The sequence below is a fragment of the Taudactylus pleione genome, unplaced genomic scaffold (genome assembly GCF_031769625.1).
Source record: "Taudactylus pleione unplaced genomic scaffold, aTauple2 ptg000484l, whole genome shotgun sequence".
NCBI lineage: Eukaryota > Metazoa > Chordata > Amphibia > Anura > Myobatrachidae > Taudactylus > Taudactylus pleione.
This window is the reverse complement of record NW_028284886.1, coordinates 2,413,824-2,434,606: the sequence shown is the minus strand read 5'-3', so window position 1 is coordinate 2,434,606 and position 20,783 is coordinate 2,413,824. Positions and strand designations below refer to the sequence as shown.

General features: G+C 46.5%; 1 protein-coding gene across 3 annotated transcripts in view; it reads right to left on the bottom strand.

Moving 5' to 3' along the window:
* Positions 1 to 20,783, bottom strand: part of FANCA (FA complementation group A) — a 157,119-nt gene that overhangs the window by 90,996 nt on the left and 45,340 nt on the right. The gene's annotated exons all lie outside the window — the stretch shown is intronic.

Genomic DNA, 20,783 nt, shown 5'->3' with positions numbered 1-20,783 from the left:
CCTGATTGAGGTCAGGGTACGATTTCATTTGAAGCTCGATCCTTTTCATAATTATGCCTTTGAATAATGGTTTTCGCAAATAATTATGGTAAACAATAAAAAAACGGAGGATTTTATTGTACTCACCATAAACTTTGCTTCTCTTGATCCATTCAGCAGGCATTGCTGTACCCTGGGGCATAGCGGACTGGTGCTGGAGTAAGACAAAAAAAAGCCTACAAACTGCTACGCTCTAAGCCCCTCCTCTCTATGTTCCTTAGTTTCTTTATTAACAAAGACTAATCAAACTTAACTATAATAAGACAAGAGAAGTAAGAAATTGTGTAGGGATCAGTGTCCCCCAAATGGATCAGGAGAAATAGATTTTACAATTAGTAATACTGTATAAAATCCTCTTTTCTCTTGTTGGAAATGTGTGTACACAGGGGCGGTGGTATGGCACAGTTATGTACACACCAGCAGATGCCTTATCGCTACAGACTGCCCAGTTCTTAACCATTATGTTGGTTTATTGGAAGATATAGGAGGTACAGCTGTACTTATTGTGATACATGGTTTAAATGGAGCGGAGATTGAGTGGAGCGGGGGTGTTAAAGATCACCAGTCGGTGACTGTAAACAGCTTGCGGCTAGCGGTGCAGGATTATAAAACAGCTTAACATGCCGTGTCTATCAGAGAGATGTCCGTCTCCCACTGTGTCACTCTCTCACAGTAACAAGATGGACCGAAGACCAAACGGAAGCCCGGCACAACTGTTCCACTGATGCGTCCTGCCGTGCCACCCAAATGGCACTGACCAACCAGGTGGAATGAGCCGTGAGCCAATCAGGGATTGGAACACCTTCCGTAACATAGGTCTGGCGTATGGTAGCAATAATCCATTGTGTGACCGGCTACTTTGAGACTGGCCAACCTCTCTTTTTTGCATTATACAGAACCAAATGGCTTCCGTCTTGTGTAAAGAATAGCTATCCACATAGATCTGTAATGCTCGCATCACTTCTAAAATCATTCGTCTCTGACAACAGTTCCAGCTAAAAAGGTGGGATGACAATTTTTTGATTTAAGCGTTGCCTGGAAATATCTTTAGGTTGGAAGGAAGATCTCTTATGAAGGACTGCTCGTTCTCTATTTGGAAGAGAAAACAAGAGATATGGTAAGAACTTACCTTTGTTATCTCTGTTTCTACGAAGTCCATAGGGTCCACAGGGTTGACCTTGGGGTATAGCTGGATCTGGATCCACGGGCACCACGCAGTTAAAGCTTTGCTGCTCCCAGGATGCACTTGGGTCCGTCCTCCTCTATACCCCGCCCCGGCCACAGGCACCTCAGTTGGTAAGCAGCTAAGGCCGGAGGAGGAGACTAAACAGAGAGAAGGAAGACTGGAACACACAAGAAACCATACTCACAGAAATGGGAGACGGAAAACCGGTGACCAGCCACACAGCCCATTTGAAGCCAGGTGCGTCAGGGCGGGCGCCCTGTGGACCCTATGGACTTCGTAGAAACAGAGATAACAAAGGTAAGTTCTTACCATATCTCTTGTTTTCTACTTCAGGGTCCATAGGGGGTCCACAGGGTTGACCTTGGGGATGTCCCAAAGCAGTTCAACTAAGGGCGGGGACGCTCCTGTGCTGAAAGGAGTACCCGGCGCCCAAAGGATGCATCCTGAGAGGCGAAGGTGTCAAACGCATAAAACCTCAAAAACGTCTGAATTGAAGACCAAGTAGCCGCCTTACACAGCTGAACAGCGGAGGCGCCACGTCTAGCAGCCCAAGAGGGACCCACAGAACGAGTGGAATGAGCCTTAACAGAGGCTGGCACAGGTAAACCCTCCTGCGCATAAGCCTCACAAATAACTGAACGAAGCCAACGGGCTAACGTTTGCTTGTTGGCAGGCCAACCCCTCTTGTGAAAACCGAAGAGGACAAACAAAGAATCCGACTTCCTAACCGAAGCAGTCCGGTCCACATAGATTCTAAGTGCCCGGACCACATCCAAGGAAGCCTCACCAGCAGAAAGATCAGGTGACTGAAAAGCTGGCACAACAAGTTCCTGATTAATGTGGAACTTTGAAACCACCTTGGGCAAAAACTCAGGGCGCGTGCGGAGCACTGCCCTGTCCTGGTGAAAAATCAGAAAAGGAGGGCGACAGGAAAGCGCCCCCAATTCTGAAACCCTCCTGGCCGAAGCAATTGCCAGGAGAAAAATGGTCTTAAACGTCAGCCACTTGAGCTCCACCTACTCAAGCGGCTCAAAAGGAGGACCCTGCAAGACCCTCAGTACCACCGTCAAGTCCCACGGAGCCACCGGAGGCACGAAGGGAGGCTGGATCCTGAGAACACCTTGGAAAAAGGTGTAAACATCTGGCAGTGTAGCAATCCGTCGCTGAAACCACACGGACAAAGCAGACACATGAACCTTCAGAGAGGCCAGGCGTAAGCCGAGGTCCAAACCCGATTGAAGAAATTCCAAGATTCTGGAAACCCGGAACACCTGCGGATCATAGTTTCTGGATTCACACCACTGAAAATAAGTGCGCCACACCCTGTGGTAAATCCGCGCGGAGGCAGGCTTGCGTGCCCTAAGCATGGTACCAATCACTGAACTGGAGAAACCCCTAGACCTCAAGACGGCTGTCTCAAGAGCCACGCCGTCAAAGACAGCCGACCCAGATCCGGGTAAAGGCAGGGCCCCTGAGACAACAGGTCCCGACGCTGAGGAAGAAGGTACGGAGCGTCGATGGAGAGGCACCTCAGATCGGAGTACCAAGGACGTCTGGGCCACGCCGGAGCCACCAGCACGAGCGTGCCGCCGTCCTGCTTGAATTTCCGCAGAACCCGAGGAAGTAATGATATCGGAGGAAACAGATACGCCAGGTGAAACGTCCATTTCACCGACAGAGCGTCTACCAGACAGGCGCCTGCGTCTCTTGTCCTTGACCCGTAAACGGGCAACTTGTGATTGTGACGGGAGGCCATCAAGTCCAGCTCCGGCAGCCCCCACCTGTCCACGAGTAGCTGAAACACCTCTGGGTGAAGCGACCATTCCCCGGGATGCACATCGTGACGGCTGAGGAAGTCCGCCTCCCAATTGAGGACTCCGGGAATGAAGACTGCCGAGATCGCTGGAACGTGACACTCCGCCCAAGCAAGATTGCGAGACACCTCCGACATTGCTGCCCGACTGCGAGTTCCCCCTTGGTGGTTGATGTACGCCACCGTGGTAGCGCTGTTGGACTGCACCTGAACCGCCCTTCCGTGAAGAGCGGGGCCGGACGACTGCAGGGCCCTGTACACAGCCCGCAGTTCCAGGATGTTGATGGGGAGAAGTGCTTCTTCCGCGGACCAACGACCCTGAAGCGATAATGAGCCGGTCACTGCCCCCCAACCCCGAAGACTGGCATCCGTCGTGAGCAGGACCCAGTCCGGGATCCAAAAGGGGCGCCCCTCGACCAGATGCACCGTCTGAAGCCACCAAGCCAAAGACTGCCGAACCTCCGCGGACAACACCAGCATCTGAGAGCGGATCCGGTGAGGTAACCCGTTCCATTCCGATAGAATCAGCGCCTGCAGGGGCCGGGAATGGAACTGGGCAAATTCCACCATGTCGAATGTCGACACCATGGACCCCAGAACTCTCATAGCTGAATGGACCGACAGGCGGCAACTGCTCAGGCAACTGTGTATCCGCAGCTGCAGGGAGGAGACCTTCTCTGGAGTCAGGAAAATCCGCTGCTGACGAGAATCCAGCAGGGCTCCCAAATGAACCATCCGCTGTGATGGAATCAGGGAGGACTTCTTCCAGTTTATCAACCACCCGTGTGCTTGAAGACAAGCAATGGTCAGGTGGAGATGTCGAAGAAGCACCTCCGGGGAGCTCGCCAGCAGCAGAAGATCGTCCAGGTACGGCAACAGACGTAGACCCTGACCCCGAAGGTGGGCAGCCATAACCGCCATCACCTTGGTGAACACCCTCGGAGCCGTGGAAAGGCCAAAAGGCAACGCCCGAAATTGGTAGTGATGGTTCAGGATAGCAAACCTCAGATACCGCTGATGTGCCGGTGCTATGGGCACATGGAGATAGGCGTCCTGGATATCGAGGGAGACCATATAATCCCCGGGTTCCATCGCCAGAATGATGGAACGTAACGTTTCCATCCTGAACCTGGGAACTCTGAGGTATCTGTTCAGAGACTTCAAATTCAGGATAGGGCGATGAGAACCATTGGGTTTCTGTACCAGAAACAGAGTAGAATAGTACCCCGTCCCGCGCTGAGACTGCGGAACGGGAACAATGACCCCTGCTTGTAGCAAGAATTCTATAGCTACCTGAATCTGACCAGCTTTGGTCTTGTCCAGAGAAGGACTCGTACAGAAAAACTGGTGGGGCGGCCTGAACCGAAAAGACAGGGCGTACCCCTGAGAGACTACTTCTCGAACCCAGGCATCCGTGGTGGTATTGTGCCAACACTGGGCGAATTGGAGAAGTCGGCCTCCCACTCTGGGGTCCCCCAGAGAGAGGCCCGTCCCATCAGGCAGCAGGCTTATCCTCCTGCTTGGAAGAAGGGCGTCGAGCACTCCATGCTTGCTTCTTGGGCTTGGGTGCGGCCTTGGTCGCCGAATGTCTCGGGAAGGACTGGCCCTTGGCCTTACCCTGAACCCGAAAGGACCGAAAGGCAGAGCTCCTCACTTTAGCCGGCGCAGAGGCCGAAGGGAGAAAAGCCGACTTGGACTTAGCCAAAGTATCCACTATTCTGTCCAAATCCGGACCAAATAGTAAATCACCATTAAAAGGCAAGGCCTCCAGACCCTTTTTTGAATCTGCATCAGCCCTCCAGGACCTCAGCCACAGGGAGCGCCGAGCAGATACCGCTGCAGCCGACACCCTAGAAGTGAGCAGGCTGGCATCCAAAGACGCTTCCCCAATATAGGAAGCTGCATCCCGCATCTGTCCCACTAACGCTCTCTGGATATCCGGAGCCTCATCAGGAAAGGTATCCTCCAAGGCATTGGCCCATGCCTCAATGGCTTTAGCCACCCAGGAGATAGCCATGGACGGGCGAGCCACCGCCCCGGAAAGAGAATAAATGGACTTTAAACAAGTCTCCACCTTCCTGTCCGTGGGATCCTTCAAAGAGGAGATAGACGGCAATGGCAACGTCGCGCTTTTGATCAAGCGGGTAACGTGGGAATCCACCGCCGGCGGAGTTTCCCATTTCCTGCAATGAGCTTCAGGAAAAGGATAGTTCGCCGCCAACCTCTTCTGTGGATGGAACCTCTTACTAGGTAATTGCCAGGCCGCCGCCATATGATCCGATAATTGATCAGACAGGGGGAACACAGTTGAGGTCACCTTGGCCTTTTTAAAATTAGGAAACTTCGACCTAGGAGCCGGCGCATCATCCTCAACATGTAGGATAGCCCGCACCGCCCTAACTAAGGCTGGAACATTAATGGAAGACTTAGCTTCCACCTCCTGCCCCATGACATCAGAGTCAGAGTCCTCATGGATTTCTCCATCATCTGAGGACACTTCCGAGTCCGACAACTGCGCAGCTAGTGAACTCACAACCGGACGTTTAGACACCCTTGGTGGCACATCACCTTGCAACATGGACTGAAACGCCGAGGATGAAGCCGCCAGACTCTGTACGGAGCTGGATAGAACATCCACCCAAGGCGGAGGCTGCAAAGGCACTACAGACTGACACGACCCTGGGGAAGACTGCACATACACAGGCAGTCCCGAGTAAGGACCCACAGTCTCGGGGAATGGGGGATGGTGGGCTGCGGTAACGCCCTAGAAGGGACCGCTGATGGGACCGATAACCGGTCCGCAATAGACGCCAGCACCTGTGAAAACATCGCCCAAGGAGGGTCCTGTGATACAGGGGGGTTGGAGGGGCCCGGTACCAGCTGGCACCGCCCGCACAGACCATCCTGAGATAAGTCCTCCCCATCAACTCCAGCAGCACAGCGTCTGCAGGAAAATAACACAGGAGCCACAGAGCGCTCAGTCTCCTCATCAGACATGATACCGTAAATCACAAGAAACAGGTATCACCAGAGGAATTACGGTTTTAACACCCGCGCACTCACCAGTATGCGACACAACAGCCCAGATATGGTACTGTGTAGCACACAACAGTATGTGACTGACCCCACAAATACGTGTTTTATATAAGTGAGGGTCTCAGAAAAACGCCCTTCCCCCACACACCTGCCGGGCCGTAGGAGAAGGAAAGGGATAGGTATAAGCTGACAGTAAAGGAGAATAAGTCACAGACAGGCAGCACTAGCAATAGTCACATACAATGCAGAAAAGTTATACTCACTGCACCTTCCGCTACAATCAACCGCCCAGATTCAGTGTCTGGGAGGGCTATAGCGCTGTGTACACTGTCCTTTAGCAGGGGAGAGGTACACAGGGGGACCGGTCCACTTGATACCGCCTGGGAGTCTGCGATGTGCCAGTAAAGATGGCCGCCGGAGACCTCAGAGGAGGAGTGGCCGTAAGATAAGAGCAGCTCAGCGACGCCAGACTGCTAGTTGAAAGGCGCGCTGAGCTGAGGGGAGGAGCCGCTAGACAGGGAAGGCTGCCTCCCCTGGCTAGCAATTAACCCCCGGGTTGCCGGTCCCGCTACCAGCCTGATACCCTGGTGGTCTAGCGGACACGTGGGGTATTCCTCAATTGAGGGGGAGCCCGCCGCCGCCGCTAGCGCCTCCGGTCTGTCCCCAGAGACCGGAGGCTCCTGACTGCATTGAAGTATCCGCGGGCCGCCGCACGCGGCGACCCGCGGCTTACCTGATCCCCGTCGCGTCCGGCAGCAGTCAAGGGAGTCCCCAGAGCCCAGCTAGTACAGGCTCTGGGGTCCCGCCGCGATCCCCAGAGCTGTACTGGCGTCGCGGCGCCAGCGGGGAGAAGGAGCGGCAGCGTGGACGTCCTAAAGGACAGTCTGATGCTGCCGCTCTAACAGTGTAAAAAAAGAAGAAAAAAATAAAAAATTTCTCTTTTAAAATAAAGCTTAGGGGCTGCTCCTGCAGCCCCACTGCGACAGGTGACCCGACTCCGGCCGGGCACCAACTAAAACTGAGGTGCCTGTGGCCGGGGCGGGGTATAGAGGAGGACGGATCCAAGTGCATCCTGGGAGCAGCAAAGCTTTAACTGCGTGGTGCCCGTGGATCCAGATCCAGCTATACCCCAAGGTCAACCCTGTGGACCCCCTATGGACCCTGAAGTAGAAATACAGAACTTTAGATGACAAGGCTGCTAACTTTGACAATCGTCTTGCTAATGAAATAGCGAAGAGAATGGAAACTTTCCTCGGAAGAAATCTGAGCTACACTGAATGGAGAGGTTCAAATGGCGCTTTCTGCAAAGCCAATAGCACCAAGTTTAGATCCTAGGGTGCTAGGGGTGGTACTTAAAAAGCCCTAATATGTAGGACTCCTTCAAGGAACATCTGAACTTCTGTGAAAGTTCCAATTTCCATAAAAAAAAAAAAATTATAAAGCTGACGCCCGAGTGTTTAGAGAGGCTAGCTGCAGTGATGTACGGCGAAAAAAAAGGGGAAGAAGATGCATTAATCCGCACAAGTCTAAATTTGGTTAAAAGCCACTAATATGCCTTTATTATATTAGTCTTTTATAAAGTAGCAGGGGGTGCTATCTCAGACAACAATTAGTACAAGAAAAGAACTAGGAAAACAGAGTTGTTCTTTTAGTTGATGCACAATTATAAAAGAGAACCTTTTTTATTTGCATTCAAATGAACCAAAAAACACAGTCTGTGAAATATTAAAAGGACACAAAATGTGAATAAAGTTCTGAATAGTAAGTATAGTAGACTACAGCGCCAAGTGAACTAAGAACACAATTTGCTTTTTCTTAAAAATTATATATATACATATAAAATCGCAGGGAGATAAATATATGGTAACCAGGATAAAAGCACTCCCTAATGGTATAGGTGTCAGCTCTACAGTAATGTGATAACAATGGTGATTTGTTAAAAAACTTACATAGAGAAAGTGAAACTGATAAAAGAGCGACCAATGTGCTAATAAATACTTTGATAAAGTGCAAAATAAATCAATAAATAATGTGCAAATATGCAAGACTGAAAATATGTGCAAATAAACACAAATAAATGTGGTAGCGAATTATTATAAAGTGCATATAATTTTGTATAAATGACAAATATAAATAAGATAAAAAAGGGGTAATTTATTACAAATAACAGCTGACCCTAATATATAGGGCAGTACAATACAATTAAAAAGTGGAAAAAAGCACATATAAAAAACAATAAAAGGGGTAGGAATAAGGAATAAGAGCTTATCTGGATCGCAATTAGGTAAGTTCATGTAAGGCTGGAACCAGGAGTCTCCAACACGTTTCGTCCGTAAGGTGGACTTCTTCAAGGGATGTACCTCTCCTGTCTGGGACCTGATATATATACCCCTTCAATAAGGATGGTGGGAGGTGCTTACAATTATGACCACTTCCGTTTTTTTTTTTGTTTGTTTGTTTTTTAAAACTAAAAAAGGTTATTCAAACATCGTGGCTAATACCCTAAAGTTCATTTATATAAGTAGATCGCTTCCACAGTGTGGAAGCGATCTACTTGTGTGCAGCCTCTTGCGTCACTTCGGTGTAACGCGAGTGAATGGGCGGAAGTGACGCAAGAGGCTGCATCAAACAGGGCGGAAGTGAGGAAGCGGACATCACGTGACGACTAGGCTCATTCAGCATAAAACACCAAAAAAACTAGTTTCAGTATCTAAAATCACACACTGTGGAAGCGATCTACTTATATAAATGAACTTTACCTTAGCTATGTATTAGCCACGATGTTTGAATAACCTTTTTTAGTTTAAAAAAAAAAAAAAAAACGGAAGTGGTCATAATTGTAAGCACCTCCCACCATCCTTATTGAAGGGGTATATATATCAGGTCCCAGACAGGAGAGGTACATCCCTTGAAGAAGTCCACCTTACGGTCGAAACGCGTTGGAGACTCCTGGTTCCAGCCTTACATGAACTTACCTAATTGTGATCCAGATAAGCTCTTATTCCTTATCCCTACCCCTTTTATTGTTTTTTATATGTGCTTTTTTCCACTTTTTAATTGTATTGTACTGCCCTATATATTAGGGTCAGCTGTTATTTGTAATAAATTACCCCTTTTTTATCTTATTTATATTTGTCATTTATACAAAATTATATGCACTTTATAATAATTCGCTACCACATTTATTTGTGTTTATTTGCACATATTTTCAGTCTTGCATATTTGCACATTATTTATTGATTTATTTTGCACTTTATCAAAGTATTTATTAGCACATTGGTCGCTCTTTTATCAGTTTCACTCCCAAAGTTCTGAATAGTGTTTAAAAAATATATGAATCCGTACCGTACAGGTCCACCTATTCGTTAATGGTGTATGTACTATCTATATCTCCTTCTCACTTTATTATGTCACTATATATTGAGTTAAATTGTGCTTCCACTCTCATAATTCAGATCAGCGTTTTTATTTACTCTGTGTTTTTTATTTATATGTTTCTATCAATTCTTATATGGTTTTACACATACATTAATAATTTCCCAATTTTATATTTCTCAGAGAGTAGGACAGAGATTCTATTGTATTCTAATGTATCACAGTTCGGTCAGCCAGATTGCAATAAATAAGATATTGTATCCACTGATAGAGTTCTCATTTGGATATTGTATCCACTTTGCAGTACACCTATATTACAGATAGTCTGAAGACTCTCCTAATTGTCAATCATGAATGTATCAGTCTGAGGGCAAAATTTACTAAAATGTGTTTTTACTGTGGTTTGGCGGCGGTTTTGCTATCTGCAGATTTACTAAGACCAAAACTGCCATCAAAACACATTTTAGAATAGAATAGAACAGGGCTGTCACTTAGAAAACTGCTGCAAAACCGCCCCCAAACCCCCGGGGTTTAGAATAGAATAGAAACTGCCACCAAACCCCCGGGGTTTAGAATAGAATAGAAACCACCACCAACCACTGGGGTTTAGAATAGAATAGAAGCCGCCGTCAAACCGCCGCTTAGTACATTTTGCCCAAAGTCTGTTATTAGGCTTCAAACAAATCCTGAAGAGGTATTAAATCTTCAAACTGTTCCACATTATTTGTTTATAATCCATTTATATAGATATAATAGTCAGGGCCGTAACTAGGGTTGTGCGGCTGGTGCCATGGCACAGGGCAACGCAGGGCAGGGGGCGCTGTTCAGGCCTGTCATTTTCCTGTTTATTATCATTCTCACTTGTAGCTTCCTCTTCTTTTATCCCCAGCATCTCCTGGCTGCCCCAGGTGTACCCCTATCTCTTCCCTGGCCCTTCCCCATGAGGCCATGGCCCTTTTTCAGGTGCATTATCTTATGTCCCTATTTAAAAAAGGGGGGGGAGGTGGGTGCCAATGCTCTCTCTGGCACAGGGCACCAAAAAGCCTAGTTACGGCTCTGATAATAGCTTATCACCAGTCTATCGCCTCGCTGACTTAAATATATGATTTTCAGATCTTCTATATCAGGTTCACACCTCAAAACTGACACCTTTTTCTTTATCATAAATGAGCAAATCATATATACTAATTATTAATACAAATACAATATATATAATTTGATGTGCTCAAAAATATATGTGCTCTTCATCAAACCAATGGATAAGATCTCTCAATACATCGATAGGAGTGAGATCCTATATACACAGATAAATATCTGTTCATTCACTATCGATGTAGAAACAGTAATATATATTTTTTTTACATTATACGGTTACTAAATCTTGATGTATTTACAGCACTTATTGATACATAAGTATAAACATGGAACTATAGGAACTGGAATAGAGCGCCTTATATGCTTATATACCCTTATATATACAAAAACGGTATTAAAGTGCCTACTGAAGGCTGGAGGCTCCTATTCTCTACCCATTCATGAACTTGACATTTTTTTTATCAGATAAGCTATATTTTTTATCCTTATTTACGCTGATTTTTTACGGTACTTTTATATATATATATATTTATGTGCGTTTCTTTGGTTTTTATGTATTTTATCCTTCATGTGGAAGGATATTATTGTTGTCTTTGATTAAAATTATTTTATACTTTTTAATTGACTTGTTTGCACTTTCATAACTTTGCACTTTAATAATTAATGCACGGTTGCACATTTTCATGAAAACCAGAAATCTCAGACCACCAATAAGGAGTCCGATTTCCGTCAGGAACTTGAATGGATCACATAAATCCACAGAGGCCGGACCACAGTCAATGAGGCCACACCAGCCGAGAGGACTGGGGACTGAATGGCCGCACCATAAGTTCCAGAATAATATGGAACCTGAAAATCACTAAGAAGAAACACAGGGTGAGAGCAACTCACACCCTGACAAGATGCCCTCCAGAAGAGGGAGCCACATGAGAACGCTCCCAATTCCGACACTCACCTGGTTGATATAAACTCCCTGATAGAAAGAGAGAAAGCCAAAGCAATAGACCATGTAATGGCTATCACAACCAGCGGTTCCATTAACTTTCCCCGGAGTTAACGAAGAACCACTCCTAACTCCCAAGGAGTCCCTAGGGAGGACAAATGGAGGCATAATCCAGAAAACACTCCAAAGGATGAACTGGATATCAGAGCGGAGCAATTCCATAACCTAATCATACTGACAGTGTAGAGATCTGCACTGTCAGGAAGGCCAGGCCGAGGGTGAAACCCAAGCCAGCCGGAAGGAATGCCAGAATATCTGGAAATCCGGGACACCAGAGGATCGTATCGATAGGTATAATACCATAAGAATTATGGCTGCCACAGTTTGTGGTAAGTCCCAGCAAAAGCTGATCCATGTGCTCCAATCATTCCAACGATGACAAAGCCATGGAAGCCGTAAGACCACTGTAGGGACGTAGTCAAAGACAAACGACCCAGGTCCAAGCCAAACCCCAGGACCCTGAGACAACAGGTCTGGGTAGTGAAGCATCAGGAATGGAGTATCGATGGAGAGACTCCGAAAAACCAAGTACCTCTGACATCTGGGGCAATCAGGAGCCACCAGCAGGAAAGCATCTCTGTCTCGATTGAAACACTTCCTCGAGGAAGAATGGAGACTGGAGAACACAGGTACGCAAATTGGAAGAACCCCTTCACCGACAAAGAATCACTGAAGGTTGCTTCAGAATCCCCAGAGTTGGACTGTAACACCATAGTGTGATAGAGTCAGAAGGCCATGAGTGTCACCTCAGGAGGGCCCCCCCCCCCTGCTCACCAGGAGATGAAACCTCTCTTGGGGAAGAGACTAGTCCCCGGGATGCACGTCGTAACGGCTGAGGACTCCCGCTTCCCAATGGAGAGCACCTGAAATGAACACTGTCGAGATGGTCGGGAGGAGACCCTCAGACAATGTCCGAATGTATGACATACCTGACATTGCCACCCAACGAACAGTATTGCTAAAAAGGAAGCCACTGTTCTGACCTTGTTGGACTGAACTTTTTCAGGTTCACCGGGAAACAAGGGCTATGCCAGAGTGAAGGCCCAAGACAGGCTAAAGTTCCAACAAGTTAATTGACAGGGTGGAATCGACAGACATCCAATTGCACTGAAATGGATGCGAACCAGACACTGTCATTAGCAAAGAATACCCTGGACGAGATGGTCATAGTCACCCGAAAAGGGACAGACTTGCCTCCGGGGAGAGCAGCATCATTTGAACAGTGATCAGACAGAAAAAAACTTGTTCCATCTGGAGATAAGCCAATTATGGAAAGGCCTGGAATGGAACTAAGCCCATTCCACCCTTCCAAAGGCAGACACTGAATAGTGGACCATGCATCCCAGAGTGCAAAGACATATGTCGACTGCGCAGACATCCATGTACTCCTAATGGAAGAGTGGAGATGCCGTCTTACGCCAGAAGAATTCTCAGATTCTGAGAATCCAGCAGGGCTCCTAGGTGAAGAATACCCAGAGAGGGATGCAGGGAGGACTTTTTCCCCATTGATTAAACTTCTGCACCCTGAAGAAGCCACAGTCAACCTGACCCGGCTGTAAAGTACCCCGGTGATCCTGCTAAGAGCAGGAGGCCATCCAGGTACAGGAGCATTGGGATATACTGAACGGAAGAACTGTCAGAAAATCCAAAACGCAGGTAAACCCCTGTGGGGCTGAGAACAGTCCCAACAGGCAGAGCCCGAAAACCGTAAGTGCTGTGATACAGCAAACCTCAGTCCATGCTGAGGCAAGGTCTCTGCAAGTGCCCGTAGGCACGCGTCCTGTATATCCAGTGATACCATAAAGTCCCCAGGTTCCAAACATCGTATGATGGAGCATAGGGATTGCCTCCTGAGCCCAGGTAGCTTTAGGAACTGGTTCAGGGAATTGAGACAGAGAATAGGCCAAAGAGGACCATTCAGCCACCGCACCAGAAAGAAAGCAGAACAACCAGTCCCTCGCTGAGAAAGTGGGGATGGCCCAATTAGCTCCGCTTACCCCAACAACTGTATAGCTTTCTGGATTCGTAAGGCCCTGTTCGGGTCCGAATAAGGGCCTGCGTACCATCACATGGAAATAGGCCGCCTGAGCAAAGAGAGGGCGTACCCTCCTACCCACGTAGCCGCGGCAACTAGACACTAGTACCGGGCGAACTGAGAAAATCGCCATCTCCCAGTGGTAGGCCTGTCTCGTCATGCTGACGATATATCCGTAGGTTCAGAAGCAGGATCGGCTGGCAGTCCAGGCCTGCTCGGTTGAAGAAACAGACCTTTAGGCTGACCCAGAGGACAAAAAGACTTAATAGACTTAGTCTGAGGCCCTGTAGTGGGCATAGCTGAAGGCGGGAAATTTGTACTGCCACTGTCAAGGTCAGGACCCATCAAGATCTACCCTATAGATGGTATCTGCACCTCTGCATTCCCAGAGCGCAGCCATAGGGTATTACGGAGGATACCGTCGCAGCCGGAACTCTGAAAGTTAGGAGACTGGTATCCAATATAGGCATGTCCACCTATGACAACTGCATATATTACATGAGCGACCAAATACATTTGAACCCCAGACGTGTTGGTGGGGAAAAAACATTACAAATGCATCAGCTCAGTATGCAATAGTATTAACCAACCATGCTATAGCCATGGTAGGATGGGTAACAACCCCTGAAAGCGAGTATACTGATTTCAGGCAGAGTTACCACCTACGGATCAGAAGAATCCGACCACGCAGGAATGGGATGCATAGTAACGTCTGTAATCTGACGAGTAACACGCCCATCCACCCCATGAGGGGCTCGTGATGACCCTCAGGGAATTTGGGACAGGAGGCCAAACACTGTTGTAATACCTCATAACTGACAACAGCCAGAGTCCCGCCATGCGATCCCCCCGCTAGTCAGCAACAGGGAACCAGAAGGCACGCAATACTGAGGGTGTATGATACAGGTGCAGGTCAACATTCACTCTAACCAGAATGGATCTGCCACCAGCCCAAAGCAGGGATAATAATACTTGAAATAGGCTTCCCCCCGTGTAAGAGGGAAAGAGCCCAAAACAGTATCCAGTTCACGCAGAGCCAACTGGGAAGTAACCACAGGGCGTCAACCACGCCAATTTGCGTTTCGTAGAAAACGACATCCACCCAGGGTGGCCGTGGGAATCCCTGCAAGGGGAATGACAGACTATGGTGGCACCAGGGGGATTTCATATACTGCGAAAAACCCCTGCAGGGAGCAGTAGTCTGTGTCACAGGGGAAGAGTGCAAGAAACTGCGAGATACCCTGAGATGAAAAGGGCATTATGGTGAAGTAACCCCCAGGTGAGGTACAACAATGGGGCCCACCCGGCGATACGCAATTGAGAGGATCCCGAGAAAACAAACCTCCCAAGGGGGTCGTGAAAGGGGCCGGCACCAGATGACGCCACACACAGAACCCTTTATGAAACAAATCCTCCGCACTAACACCTGCAGCACATGACTTGCAGGATAGCAAAAATGGGTACAGTATAACGCTCTATTTCCTGGTCAAACATATCTGACCAATCTTGGCGGAAATATCAAGCAGTGCTATACTGGTCCTGACTGATGCTAAAATTAGCCGCAGGGACCCATTTTCAGCGTATGCAACACACATTTCCAACGAAAATGTGGCAACGTGCAGCACGCAACAGTATGTGACAAACCTCACAAATATCGACGAGTATATAAATGTGAGGTCTCAGAACCACCCTAAGTACAGCTGTATTAGGGCAGATAAGGAAAAGGGATAGATATACACTGACAGGTGAGAGAATTAAATACAGACAGTCAGCACTAGCATAAGTCACATACCATGCAGATATATACATATATACATAAACACGTCATATAATATACTGCACTATTACACTGCATTCAACTTACCCAGATTCAGAGTCTGGGAAGGCTACAGCGCTGTGTACACTGACCTGATGGTGAGGTACGCAGGGGGACTGGACTCACTGCCATCTCCGAAGCTCTGCTGCTGCACCACAAGAAAATGGCCGCTGAAGACCTCAGAAGAAGCGTGGCCCGCGGAGGAAGCAGCTCAGCGACGCCAGACTATACATACTGAAAGGCGCGCTGAGCTGAGGGGAGGAGCCGCTGTAACAGGGAAGGCTTCCTCCCCTGGCCGGCTATTAACCTCCCGGGACGCCGGCTCCCAGCGCCGATCAGTAAGTCCCTGGTGGTCTAGTGGACACACGGGGTATGGGGGGCCCGCCGCCACTGCCGGCGCCTCCGGTCTGTCCCCGGAGACCGGAGGCACAGGACTGCATATTAAATGCGTGGATCACCGCAAGCGGTGATCCGCAACCTTACCTGCTCCCCGTAGATCCGGCAGCAGTCCTGGGCGCCCGCAGAGTCCGGCTAGTACAGACTCTGGGGTCCCGCTGAGATCCCCAGATCTGTACTGGCGTCTCAGCGCCGGCGGGGTGACGGAGCGGCAGCTTAGACGTCCTATGGACAGTCCGACGCTGCCGCTCTGAAAGTCCAAAGTAAAAATAAAAAAACTCTGTACTTAGAAAAAATAAAGCTATGGGGCTGTTAATCAGCTCCCCACTGCACTAAACGGTGACCTGACTCCGGCCGGGCACAACTTAAGCTGAGGTGCCTCTGAATGGGGGTGGGGTTACAGGGAGAGTGGACCCAAGTGCATCCTGGGAGCTAAAAGCTTTAACTGCGTGGTGCCCGGATTTGGTTCCCAACCTATACCCCAAGTTCAACCCTGTGGACCCCCTATGGACCCTGAAGTAGAAATAGATGGGGCAAGTCTTGATTGCAGAAAGGCCCTTGAGTTAGCAGATATTTTCTCAGTTGTACTCTCCATGGAAGAACAATTACCATTGAGATGAGATCTGCATACCCCGTTCTGCATGGCCAGCCTGAGGCAATAAGAATAGCTGGAACTCTTTCTCTCTTAGGTTTCTTTGAGCACTTGAGGTATCATGGGAAGGGTTAGGAACAAATACACTAGTCTGAATCTCCAGGGTACCGTCACTGTATCCACTAGGGATGCTGCTTGGTCCTTGATGCCCGCACAGTAAAAGTCCACTTTGTGGTTCCACCAAGAAGCCATAAAATCGATCTCTGGTTGACCCCACATCTCCTTTATCAATCTAAATACTCCCGGGTGAAGGGACCATTCACCAGGATGAATATCTTGATGACTTAGAAAGTCGGCCTCCCAATTTTCTATTCCGATATGAAGGTCTCAAATATTACTGGGAAATGATGTTTTACCCATTTCACTATTTTGGCTGTCTCCTTCGTGGCTAGCCGACTCTTTGTGCCTCTCTGGTGAGTGATATATGCTTCAGAAGTGGCATTGTACGACTGTATTTTGACTGACCTGCTGAGGAAGTTTTGAGCTCTTTGCAGAGCGTTTACAATGGCTCTTAATTCTAGAATATTTATGGGTAGTCTGGTTTCCTCTTGAGATCAGATACCCTGAAGTCTTAGAGATAAGGTCACCACCACCCAATTTCTGAGGTTGGTATTTGTGGTGACTACCGTCCACTTCCAGATGCATAAAGCAAGTCCCTTGTTAAGGGTTGGGAATTCAGCCAGCATAACAGCAACTGACAAGTCCGGGATGACAGTCAAACTATCTGTGTTGTCAGGACTGAATTCGACCAAAACCACTTGGCCAAGATTTAACAGCTGAAAAATTTGAGTGGAGCAAGCAAACTGTATTGCTTCGAAACCGGATACAATTTTCCTGATCAGCTTCATGTACAGGAGATAAACTCTTTTGGAAGTTAGTAATATCCTGACTTGGTTCTGAAGTGATCAATTATTTTCCTGAGGGAGGATCACTGGCAAGAGGTGTGGAAAAGGAGCCCCACAAAAAAGAATCCTCTGCGTTGGGATTAAACTGGATTTGGGATAATTGATTATCCGTCAGTGCAATTCCAGGGTCTTTGTTGTAAAAATGCAAATTATCTGTAACAAGATATGCTGACCCTTCTTTTACCAGAATGTCATCTACATATAGAATGAGAGTCAATCCTTTTGCGCTCAAAAGTGCTGCCATTACCAACATGATTTTTGTAAAAATCATGGGAGCCATGTCCATGCTGAAGGGAATAAGCTCTGAAATGAAATTTGTCCTTCCCCCATAGAGCTCTGAGGGCCATCCCAAATGGGGACAGGAAGTTATATGCGTCCTTTATGACCCGGTAGGTCAAAAACTCATGTTCAATAGAATATATAAAGGAACAAATGGATTCCATCCAGATTTTTTTATTCTTAAGTGCAGATTTAGATCTTTTAAAATTAAACATCGGTCTGAAATTCTTGTCAGATTTCTGAACTAGGAATACTGTAGGTGAGACTAAAAACGCTGACTGCGCTTCTCCAGGATTGGAATTACTTCCTCTGAAGTGAGCAGTTGAACAGCCTCTGACGTCTTGTGGACCACGTCTGACGAACGCTCTAATGACCACCTCTGTAGACGGGGTTCCGACCTCTGACATATGATCCCTGTCCTCTCCTGTATGGCTGAAAGGAATGAAACCTTCGTCCTCTAGATTTCGGAGTGTTTACAGGCAAGAAAGAATGTTTTCCTCCAGTGGGCTGAGAAATAATTTGATCTAATTCCGACCCGAAGAGTACTGCACCTTTCTAAAGGTAGGGCTTCAAGAGTCTTTTTGGACTTTATGGGGGAAATGTAATAGCCTGAGAGGTGCATGTATCTGTGCGATTCCAGTGAGCCCAGCTGGGGACGACAGCCATCCCGGTGTTCCCGAAACACCCATCAATGAATATAGAAATATACAAATGTGCCATTCTCTTAGGAACCAAAAATAAAAACGGAGGAACAGTCAGAGGAGGAGAGGAATAGAGAAAAGGGGCTTAAAGCTCAGCTGCTTGTCGTTTTTTTATGCCTTACTCCAGCACCAACTCACTATTATACTGCAAATAAAGCACCAAATTTGGGAATAAACATTTACACAGAAAATAAAAAAATGTAAATTTTAAACGTCGAACTCTCTTGGTGAAATTCTTCATACATCGTACAATAAACTGCTGCAATGGGAGTACAGGAAATGTTGCGTGCAGTGATTTTATGAATGTATCAGGCATTAGATAATGGTCAGACATTAGGAGGTGGTCAGACATTTCATAAGGTGTTTTTGACAGAGGGAAGCAAAGATCACTGTTACCAGACATACTTAATCCTGAGTAAACAGTGTGTTACCTTCAATTAATCTGAAAACACACCATAAATCGTTGTTGTTGAGATTTCCAACATTCATAATTGAGGCAACAGTGCCCCCTGCTGTCTATTAATATTTATGTATATTTCCAAATATGACCTTTATACCTGTTAAAATGCTTATGTAGGAGTTTTTCTCTTAGAGAGCAGCCTATATAAACTGTAAGTTAAACGTAGTATGGGGAAGAAGAAGAAAACTCTCTTGTTGGGGGCACTCGAATGTAAAGGTTATAATAAGAATAATATATAAAAAATAACTTTTATTAGATATATTTTAAAATACCAAAAACAAGTCTGAGCCTGTTACTTATTGGCATTACTGTTGGAATAACAGCTATAAATTATCACAAGCAGAACACGAACATACATAGAACATAAGACAACATATAATACAATACTTATCACAATTATGTAAAGCTAAGTGAAATATTACAAATAGGTCTATAATTCTCTGTCTCATACAATATTGAGACCTATATAAAACATATACTAGTTCAATGACCTCATAATGTCGTCATAGCACAATGGCTAATCAGAATTACGGCAGAAGCATACAAGCAAATCTTCTAGAAAAGAATGTGATAATAACCATACAATATTCAATATAGGTTACGTGAGATATCACAGCACAATAACACTGAACAGTAATCAGAGAAATACAATGATAAGGGGGTCAGATGAAATAATAGCTGACCCTGCAAATATCAAAATGAATATAAGTAAATCACAGGTTGTAATGAGAGGCAGATCACACGTAGGTCGCCTATGATGCCACCCAGGTACTTGTAGACAGTAAGGTTATAGGAAAAAGTAAAGCTACTCCTTTATGTGGAGTTTACAAAATAGCAGCTGCTGCATGCCATTGTATAACCATTGAATGGCATGTGAGCGTACTATAAAGGTACTCCCAGGGTAGGGAATAAGTACAATGAGTATCTGCTGTTGGACTGCGTTAAAAAGAAGGTCCTGGTGTAAACATTGCAGGAACCTCTAATAGGCGCACCCCAATGAGAGTACTCATAGAGACAATAGTTATCGTAATGAAATAACACAGCATAGGTTTGCGATCTGTGCTGCTGCCAGTCATATACCAAAGGTAGTGGTGAGTGGTGGGAAACCCAGATCGCATATGCAGTGATAGGAAGAAAGAGTATGAGGGTAGCTGCACTATGGCTAGTACAGGACAAGTGGAGCTCTGTTGCCCTAAAGGTATTGCAGGGTCACAAACTTGTCTCTGTTAAATAAAGCCACTCAGTGCGCTAAAGAAAGTGTAGTATGAAAAGTACCTGAGCGCTCACCTCCAGGGAGCCGGTGTGTAGTATAGAAAATCTGCCACTAGAAGAGCCTGTCAGTATGCTGCCATGACGAATCCCGCCTGTACACAGCCGGATTCGCGGGTCTGAGACGCGCGTTTCACTGTCGCTTCCTCAGTCAGATGCATGTGGACTGTGATACACAGGTGATCTTTAACCTGCGTTATGACCAATGGGAGAGCAGGTGCTGTGTGTTGCAGATGCAATACCCTTGTCAATAGGTCCAAGTGTTAACTCCCTCTATTGGTCCACAGCAACAGGAGGGAGTGAGTCATAGGAGGGGGGAGTGTTTGGGTTAGATGAAGCTCATAACGATCAGGCTAACAGGCTAAGGTGGAAAACCTGACTAGTAGCTGAAGTGTCTGTCTTGCAGCAAAAATAGTTATGCAAAAATGCTAATACCAAACATACAGATATATAAATAGTAGATATAAATAAGTGTGTATAAAGTGATTAGAATAAAGAGAATGATACCAAAATAAAAATAAAAATATATTAAAAAAAATAATTAAAAAAAAAAAAAAAATATATATATATAAATATAAAGATAATAAAAAAATATATAAAAATATTAACAATAATAATAACAACAATAATAATAATGAGTAGATAATAAATAATTAATAAATATATGAATATGAATGGTGATGTGACGACAGTGATATATTCTAGAAAAGTGTATACAAATGT